A 9,629-nucleotide genomic window follows, 5' to 3' on the forward strand; every position below is an offset into this window, starting at 1 on the left:
AAGATCTTCTTCTTCTTTCGCCTGTTCCCTTAAGCGGTCGCCACAGCGAATCATCTGCCTCCATCTAACCCTATTCTCTGCATCCTCTTCTCTCACACCGACTGACTTCATGTCTTCTTTCACAACATCCATAAATCTCCTCTTTGGTCTTCCTCTAGGCCTCTTGCCTGGCAGTTCCAACCTCAGCATCCTTCTACCAATATATTCACTATCCCTCCTCTGAACATGTTCAAACCATCTCAGTGTGGCCTCTCTGACTTTATCTCCAAGACATCTAACATGAGCTGTCCCTCTGATGCACTCATTCCTAATTGTATCCATCCTCGTCAGTCCCAAAGAGAACCTCAACATCTTCATCTCTGCTACCTCCAGCTCTGCCTCCTGTCTTTTCCTCAGTGCCACTGTCTATAAACCACAGTTGGTGGTTGGTTGATTTTAGAATCTAGCAGCCACTCAATACATCACCACTGTTTTTGTGGTTGATGAGTGAAGCTGATCTTTTGGCTGGTGGCTGGTGCTAATTTCCAACCCTGGGTATGTACATACTGCTCTATTTGTCAAGGTTTAGGTTTATTTAGACATTTTTTCTTAGGGAGACTTAGGGCTGGGCGATAAATCAATTTTGTCGATTAATTCGAATTTGCAGTTTAACTCGTTCTCAGGAAAGGGAAAGAGTTCTTCAGCACTTTTGTGCTCACCTGCGTCTGTGTCTATGCTCACCTGTGTGTGTGTGTGTGTGTGTGTGTGTGTGTGTGTGTGTGTGTGTGCGCGCATCAGGGCAGAACTCCGCCACAGAAAGCAGAGGAGGATTTTAGATGCGCACCGTGTAGGGACATAAATGACATGCCGTTGTGTAAATAAGATGAATAAGTGTTACCAACGCCAAGCTGGCAGACCCCCGAGCCGTAGTAAAGGGACCTCCGAAGACCATTAGCTCCTTTAACTTGTGTTAGCTCGTTGTGGCAACAACACATAAACAACGGGACTTCGTCTGCGTTAAAGAACGGCACTTTATTTTCAGCACTGCAGGGATGATGCACAGCCTCTCTCATCAGTGTCTGACTTTTACATAGAGGGAAATAACTCAAAAACAGCATGCAGAACTGCGTAGGCTTCTTCACTGTGGCTGCTCGATGTAAACAACATAGCACATGCCTCACTTTCTTCCTGGGGCACATCCGTCTGACGTCACACACCACACCCGGCGCACTAACTTCTCATACCTCCCACATCAACTACACACATACACAGCTCCACACACACACACACACACACATTCCTGTACAGGCATTAAAGTGAGGACCGGAAAAGTTCCCATTGAAAGTGAGGACCACCCTTTCTGCTATACTTAGAGACAAACTGATCTTACATTTCAACACTAGGTGGCCCCCTAACTCCAGTTTCCACCTCAGATTTTTAAAACATACAAAGGAAAAATACCTTGCGAAAAAGTTTTGTACCATCTTAGTGAGGACTTTTTCATGGGGGCGCTGTTGGGCCCATTTCTGGTCAGACCATTTCTGTTTATAGCTTGTAGGCCTTTTTTGCTCCCTTTTGTATTTTACTGTTGACAAATACTGTAATAATATATGTTAATAAAACTACACTCAATGCTTACTGGTGACTGAACATCACAGCAACACATTTTCTCTTAGAAAGTCTTTTAATTATTTGAAAAACAAATAACATCATCCCTGTATAAAGATAAAGATACTAAAGTGAGGCCATCAGAGCCCTTAGGTGAGGTCAGAGTCCTCAGGTGAGGTCATCAGAGCCCTCAGGTGAGGTCAAAGTTCACAGGTTTGGTCATCAGAATCCTCGAGTCAGGTCAGAGACCACAGGTGAGGTCATCAGAGCCCTCAGGTGAGGTCAAAGTCCACAGGTGAGGTCATCAGAGCCCTCAGGTGAGGTCAAAGTTCACAGGTTTGGTCATCAGAGTCCTCGAGTCAGGTCAGAGCCCTCAGGTGAGGTCAAAGTTCACAGGTTTGGTCATCAGAGTCCTTGAGTCAGGTCAGAGTCCACAGGTGAGGTCATCAGAGCCCTCTGGTGAGGTCAAAGTCCACAGGTGAGGTCATCAGAGCCCTTAGGTGAGGTCAAAGTCCACAGGTGAGGTCATCAGAGACCTCTGGTGAGGTCAAGTCCACAGGTTTGGTCATCAGAGTCCTCGAGTCAGGTCAGAGTCCACAGGTGAGGTCATCAGAGCCCTCTGGTGAGGTCAAAGTCCACAGGTGAGGTCATCAGAGCCTCAAGTGAGGTCAAAGTCCACAGGTGAGGTCATCAGAGCCCTCAGGTGACGTCAAAGTCCACAGGTTTGGTCATCAGAGTCCTCGAGTCAGGTCAGAGTCCACAGGTTAAGTCATCAGGTCCTCAGGTGAGGTCATCAAAGTCTTCGGGTGATGTCAAATTCCTCAGGTGAGGTCAGAGTCCTCAGGTCAGGTCATCAGAGGCCTCAGCTTTCTCTCAGGTCAGAGAAACAACAAATACTGAAGCTTCACAAGCTTAGTAAAACATGCCAAATAAGTAGGAATCAAACTTCTCTGTAAACATTAAGTGCAAACACTATGTAAAATAAAGCTGCTGAAACTCTGACTCAACAAATTATGAGGCTTCAGCAGCTTAGTAAAACATTCCACATAAATGGGAATCAAACTTCTCTGTGAACATTTAGTGCAAATACAATATAAAATAAAATTGCTGAAACTGAGTGAAGAATACTGAAGCTTCAAACATAAATGAAACTGAAGTGAATAGATCAGCAGAGATGCACCAATTGCAACCTGACCTGCTAATTCTGATTTTGAGCCGATTCTGATTTTCTTTTTATCCTTTATAAAAACTCTAATTTACAGCATTCTTAATCTCTCTTTGTTTCTCTACTTTTGAATAAATTCTCATGCTCATGACAGAGCATTGACTATTACAAGGGCCTATTTCCCCCATAATGCATCAATGTGCAGGACCTTTACTCACTCAAGCTCATAAAATATAAAATACAGATTCTGGTCAGAGCCCCTTTTGCACAAACTTCCATTTTAAAATTAGTTCTTGTAAATCACACTTTACCTAACATTTTGCACGCTGTTTCACTCAAAATGAAATGTTTAAAGTTAATTTTTGTTCCCGCCTGATATGCGTTGAAATAATGTAAACTGGTACCTAAGTCTCGTATGTCAGATCCACAGTAAAAAAGTTGCCGTCTCCAATTCAGATGGAACCTCAATGTTGTTATTTGCATTCACAGCTCTTGCCTACAATCTTACCTTCCTCAACAAAAACTGGTGTAATAGGTCACGGCATAACATGTTGTCAGCTTGAGTAACATCCATGTTTTTGCTCTGTTATGGGTGCATCATGGAGCTGCAGTTAAACGCACACACTTTATACACAGATGCAGCAGAGAGAAGAGATAGAAGGTGAAGAAATTGAAACTGCAAATGATGAAAAAATGCAGTTAAGACACTGAGCTAAAAATTAAATGAGTGCACATAAAGTAGGAAAACCAACAAAAAATAAACAAACAAATACTATTTAATTTCTGTTGTTCAGTTTGGGCTAGCGGTCCTGTTTGAGGGAGGGCTGCATGTGTGTCTGACCGCAATGGAATCGGATAAATGATACACTGCTCAGTACCTCTCCGGTGATCCCAGGTAAAGCCTAAAATTGTCTGAATGTGGTTGCTGGCTGATCAATTGGTGCATCTCTATAGATCCGCTCTATGGATTGCAATGGTGCATCCCTAACCTTTAGTACTTCAGTTTTCTTGTCAGATCTGCGATTTAAAGTTACAATTTTGTTGTGCACATAGTTTTTGACGCTTTTCCATGACCTTTCACTCAGGGCCTTCTCAGCTTGTATAGCCTGCAGACAATGCTCTTTGCCAGGAACTCTTTGCTCTGCCATAAAGTTTCCCAGGTGCTTTTCCACTGCCATCCTTTCTGCTTCACTCCATGGTCTCCTCACTGTAGCTTGGAGTGGCTCTACAAATGACAGAAGAAGACAACATAGATTTTGTAATGTTCAATAAATAAACTACTATACAGATTTACTAACATGGCTCATGCACAGTTAGCAAACAGTCATGGAGAGAGGGAGTAGAGAGGAAAAAAAAATGTTGTCCGGCTGCAACTTTTTTTTTTTAATAGAAGTTGTATTAAAGCCCGTTTTGATATGAGAGGGAGGTAGCATAGGCGCAGTGCCTCAAACTGCTTTGTGAGTGTGAGAGGGAGAGACAGCGCACACAAGCACAGCTGGGAGTTGGGGGTGAAGGTGGGGGTCTTGACTGACTGGGAGTGAGGATGTTATGGTGGGTGACAGCACAAATATTAATATTAAGATATTAAGAATAGAGCCTACTTTTCTCCTCAAACCTGCAATGATCTCATACAGTCCCACTTATGTAAATCTGTCTTAACAACAGAGAAGTTTGCCCAGTTAATAATAAATTACCTTTTCCTTTCACCATCTGTTTTTCTCTTTTCTTTTTATTTTTCTTCTGTGTAACCAGGTTTTTTCCTGACCTCTGATCTGCAACAATAACAAACATTAGCACCTGTTCATGAAACCTTAACTCTAATGAATTTTAAAAACCCAGGGCCAACATTAAAACCTGACAATCAAGACCTCATTGTTCATGGCTTAATATTTCATTTCAAAAGTCAGAATTGTAAGATTTAGTGTTCTTGAACATTGCAAAAAAGTTCTGATGCTGGCATGCATCACCAAGGATTAATTAAGACACTAAAAATGTACTGTGATGATATTTCAACTTCTCATGAGGCTGATTCACTTTGTTTCACTAACTACTGTACTACTTGTCCTTTTTCTTTGTCAATCATCTAATCCTAAAATAACTCCATATCATAATCTAGGCACTGAATGATATGAAAATTGAATGCCACCATGACCCTGTCCAACATAATCGTGGTACATGCATTCGCAAATAAAGGGTCAATAAATGATGATAGCCTCATCTCCCTGTAGTTTTTTAGTTTGTAATCTGCAGTATTCCCACATGAGATTTTACTTGTGTTTGAAGGGTTACAATGTGGAACCTGAGCCTTCAGCCATGGTGATAGGCTTAGACAATTCAAAATAAATCAGGAAACATCTACAGAACTGTACATCAGAGAGCTAGCAGCTTTATAGTCATTCATGTGAGAATATTTAAGATTATCTAGATTCACGACTATACCATAATAAAAAATTCAACACAATAAAATTTAATTTTTTTTGTGATCTGGGATTTTTTTTTTTTAAATTATCAATCTTTGTCTCCCAGAGTGTATAACTACCAGTCATGTAGTCTTACTCTTTGCCAAATTTTCTATTGTGCCTCCTAGCCGCAGTATTTCAGTCATGTTAACTGTATAGGCTTTTATGACTTTAAACTCTGCTAGCTTTTCAGACTCACTGCCTATCTACTGCCAATCTGATTTCTGTATGTAGACAGATCAATCTCTGGTTTTACTACACTGACACTGTTTGTCAAGTCTGTTTGTAGGTTCTGATCAAAACACGCCACACTGTAAGCTTTATGAAATAAAAACTGAAAAATCGTAAAATGATGAGCAGTACTGTAATAAATCATTAGAAATATGTACTGTTGCATTAGGGTTTACACCAGAGCTTTACACCAGCCTCTTATTACCACTGAGTAGCCAAACACGCCTGCTGTTACTACAGTAAATGCAGAGCTCTGTTTAAAATCAGGGAGGGGCAGTATATACAATATGTCATTATCATGATATGAGACTGTACACAGTCTGATATTTTGGATATTGTCATTAGAGGTTGACCAATAGTGGATTTTCAATGGCCAATATAATAACGAAAGTTTGGAGCTGGAAAAAGCAGTTGACCAATTCATTAGCTGATAAAACCATCAAATGAATAAAAGCTTTTTTTACTGAGTGGAGCATAGCTTCCTTATACAATTATAGCTGATGTATGGTGGAAAACATGAATGAAAAACTGTTTTATCTATTCTAATATTTGCCTTAACCCACACATTACTGATGATTACTGATCAAACATCTAATTGTGTTAATTTTTTGGACAAGTAGTCATCCCTACAATATTGCTACAGTGTCGATATTGAGGTATTTGGTTTAAAAGACATCATGATTTTTGATTCAGTTGCCCAGATCACATTTATAAAGAGCTTTTGAGGGGAAATATCGATATATAGCGTGATATATATATATAACATGTATCATGATATGGTAAATGGTATATGATATATATGTAGCGTGTATCATGATGTGCCAAAAAAAACCCCACCTTGATATAACTTTAAGGCCGTACCATCCAGCTCTAGCTTAAAAATTCAAAGTATTTGTTGACTTGTGTGCATGTTTAATGAAATGATGCAGAAATGCATAATTTGACTATCCTAGGTCCAAACCACTTTCAGTTGACACTGGAATGCACACTGTCTGACATTGTATTTAACACACTTTCTGACTTCTAGCTATAAACTTACCATCCTGGTTGCAGGAGTCTACACAGGACAGCTCAAGACATCCTTCTAAAAACAAGAGCGAAGTATGACATATGTGGCACATCATACTGTGGAGTTTAGGAAATGATACTGAAAGCATGTAATTTTATCTGCAGATTGATAGCATGGAGTTTAAAAAGATTTGTTTTGACAAATAAAAAAAAGAACATACCGTCATCCACCTCTCTGGCTCTTTTTCGTCCACTGGATGTAGCAGTCACAGAAGTTGACGTAAGATTTTCAACTGTGAAAGATAAGGGCAAATGTTAACGCTCAAATCCTTAAGTGCAAAGACTGTTGTTGATTAAAAGATTTTTAATTTTTCCAAGAAGCACTGACACTCCCAAAAAAGTCTACTTCTCTCATTCAGCTATAGTGGAAGCAAGTCACATTGCCCTGCCAGTAAAAGCCAACTCATGTGTGCTGAAACAACTAAGGTGTTGATATTTAACCATCAGCTCTTTATATCAGACTACAACATCATCTGATCTAATTCATATTTCATATTTGGAATGAAGTCCACTCAAGGCCATCAGTTGTCGCAAAACTGTTGTTTGTACTTAGTACACTCATTCAAAGAATATTTAACCATTGACTTAGATTTTCTTTTTTATGCAAGTAGGGTGGCTGTTATGTCAACCATTTTAGGATACTGAGGAGGGTACTGTTTATTTAAGTCAGGACAAGGTTCCAAAGATGGAGCTCAATACATACAAACCTAACCCTCAATAGTTGTCATAGTTTTAACTCACCATCTACATCTGAGGTCTCATCCTCTCTGCAGGGGCCTTGTCTCTTTTGGGTAGAGAGGAGGTCAGGACATCCATCTGAAAAATAAAATAAACAGAAAAAAACAGGAAGTGAGACATTATACTGTACAGTGTTGAAGGGGAAGACAGAATGAAAGCGGGTAACTGTATCTGCAAAGCAGAGAGTTTAATTGTGTATACATTCACTAATCGAATACTATTGTTCTTCTATAAAGACTTTTATGGTGCCTCCAGTGTACAGTTTTTTGCTAAATAAAACTGGTAAATTCAGTTCGGTAATTTGTTATTAAGGTCATGATGGTGCTGTACTGGACTGCAATATAATCAATGCTATTTCTAATATTTTATCCTCTTCCTGTATGTAAACAGGGAGGACAAAAGATTTGAGACATCTTAAAATACTGTAGTGCAACAAAATAGCAACTTTAACTATCACCACAATAAGTAATATCTAACAACTTAAACATCTGTGACAATGTCAACAAAACTGAACATTATGAGCATCTAATACACAGATGTTATGGTAGGGATGTTGTACCCAGTTACAAAAGACTGCACAGGTAAACCTAAGAAAGGGAGTCACTGAGAGAGACGAGGACTGCAGGTAAAAATATTATCACTGTTGATGTAACTTCCCATTATTGTCTCAATAATTAAATTATTACGTGCACCTCTAACACAGACATGTTTAAAATGAACAGAATCCTTAGACACATACCATCAACTTCCTCTCTGCCAGGAATCCCTTTCTTCTGTGGGCCAATGTCAGAAGTTGATGTGGGACTTTCACCTATGAAAGACAATAATGGTGAAATTAACTCCTCAGCAGAATCAAAAACTCCATTAGTATAAAGACAGCTGTTCAATAAATGAGGTTGTTCTAATACAACTGTATTAATATAATATGTAATGCCACTTCTTGTAAAAAGATGTGACTGTGCATCTTTATGGGTTGCATGATAATGTTTTTATGAAATGACAGTTATATTGTCCAGCTGGTTTAGACTGTACAAATCAAAAAAGACACTAGCCTTACACTTTGATTTGTAAATACATGTACACTTCTTAGTTGTTAGGACCTCTAATAGCTAATGTGATTATGGCAGCTATAGATTTCTGGAGATATCATGAGAAAGTGATGTCAATAAAACAGCAGGACAAATCTGTGTCAGTTGTAGTGCATACATACCATTAACAGAAGGGTTGATCGTGTTGAGGTTCTTCCCGTTTAAGCTCTCAGTGCCTTGCTCCATTGCAAACAGAAGTTTGCTTATCTTAGCAATTTGAAATGCTTTGTCCGTCTGTAGGTAAAAGTCGCGATGAACTCTGATGTCATGCCCCATAAACCTTGCAACTTGTTCCAGCTCCTTTTCACTCAGATCCAGGAGCTGGCATAGGGTGGCCACCTGTTTTCTTAATTTAGCTGATCTCAGGAGCTCAGGGTTTTCTGCTTTGCTTTCCTCTGCATATTTTTGCAGACAGTCACAGCCACGTATGTTTGTCATTGTACCAGGTCTTGCAAAGAGATGAGGGTTTTCAGCAGGTATGCCAGCTTCATCTCTTCTTTTAATCAACAAGTCAATTGACTCCTTCATTCTCTGTGTCAAGAAAACAGGTACCTTCCTGCCTCTTTTTCCTTGGACTTCTAAGTGAGTTAGAAGCTTGCTGAGCTCTTTCTCTAGAGGAGACAAAGTTTCATAAATGTCCTCATTTATGGGATTTGTGCCTGCTGTCTTGTAGGTGTCAAGAGTCAAGCGTGATGCTTCCCCTTCACGGCGCTTGTTGAAGATGATGACCTGTGCCAGAACCGTCTCATTCAACATCTTGTAGGCTGTTAAACTGAGCTCCTTTGTCAGTTCCTCCTTTGCTTTATCTTCCACCATCCTCAGATGATCCCTCAGAGTCATCACATTTTTGGTCAGGGGGATGTCATCTTGCTTGTTCCATCTCTTTTCTTGTATTGTTTGATGAGCACTGACAGAAACATGGTTCTTCCAGTTTTTTTCCAAAAGTTCCAAGAATTTTTTTGCCTTTCTCTCAGCCAGGTCATCATCATTCATGAGTGTTTGCCCAATCAGGACCTCCACCGCTCCTTTGAGACAGAATCCGATTTTGACAGCAGTGGAAGGTTTTCCATACTCACTTTTGCCTGGACTAAACTCTGCAACCTTCTTTGCCACACTGACAACAAACTCAAACCTTGATGGTGCACACAAGTCTTCCAGACCCTTTACAGTCTTGTCCATGTCTTTAGCAACCAACATGAATCGACCAAGCTCCCTCATTCTCTGTGCAATGTACTGGTGTCTTGACTTCACACGCCCATGTTTTGCATACAGTGCTTCACCGTACCTGCAAAT

General features: G+C 40.0%; 2 long non-coding RNA genes across 2 annotated transcripts; one reads left to right on the forward strand and one right to left on the reverse strand.

The window, feature by feature from the left end:
- The first annotated feature begins 1,699 nt into the window (after window positions 1-1,699).
- Window positions 1,700-2,669, forward strand: LOC125902609 (uncharacterized). Its single transcript, XR_007451115.1, has 3 exons — window positions 1,700-1,983; window positions 2,147-2,214; window positions 2,255-2,669. It is a non-coding gene; the product is annotated as an uncharacterized LOC125902609 (long non-coding RNA).
- Window positions 2,670-6,689: 4,020 nt separating this feature from the next.
- On the reverse strand, window positions 6,690-8,034 carry LOC125902610 (uncharacterized). The gene is made up of 3 exons (XR_007451116.1): window positions 7,988-8,034; window positions 7,252-7,326; window positions 6,690-6,743 (listed from the first exon to the last, which is right to left on the reverse strand). It is a non-coding gene; the product is annotated as an uncharacterized LOC125902610 (long non-coding RNA).
- Window positions 8,035-9,629: the final 1,595 nt, after the last annotated feature.

The sequence above is a fragment of the Epinephelus fuscoguttatus genome, linkage group LG15 (genome assembly GCF_011397635.1).
Source record: "Epinephelus fuscoguttatus linkage group LG15, E.fuscoguttatus.final_Chr_v1".
Taxonomy (NCBI): Eukaryota; Metazoa; Chordata; class Actinopteri; order Perciformes; family Serranidae; genus Epinephelus; species Epinephelus fuscoguttatus.